We start from the raw sequence: 444 nt of genomic DNA on the forward strand, positions 1-444 counted from the left end.
GAGATTTGTTCCTTTGTGTGTGTGGGTGCTGGGCGGTTGCTAATATCCCTTGGACAAAGGAAATCATATGGACATATAAAGTTAGTCCCTCTAACCAACTTTATTGGTCTTCAGTTAGTGGGTCGGGACCTACCACTGGATTACAGTCTGGCCTAAGGTGGGTCACAACAACACTGTACAAATATAGGGTAAAGAGAAGTGGATCCTCAAGTACATTTTTGGAATGTACCTCTCCCTACTTTTTCTTCAAGAAATATTGTCTTTGATGCCTCTTCTCATTTGGGTTCTCAGCTTCCACGCATGGGCACACACTGAGAAACAGTGTTTGTTGACAAATCATGTCTTATGTTAGCTTGTTCAAGCTGCCTAACAAATGGGTAGATCCACACCATCCATGCAGAGAACATTCAAAGCCCATGACTTGCCTCATAGAATCCTGGTAAC

This window comes from Podarcis liolepis (genome assembly GCF_965112155.1).
Source record: "Podarcis liolepis genome assembly, chromosome: 6".
In the NCBI taxonomy this organism is placed as follows: domain Eukaryota; kingdom Metazoa; phylum Chordata; class Lepidosauria; order Squamata; family Lacertidae; genus Podarcis; species Podarcis liolepis.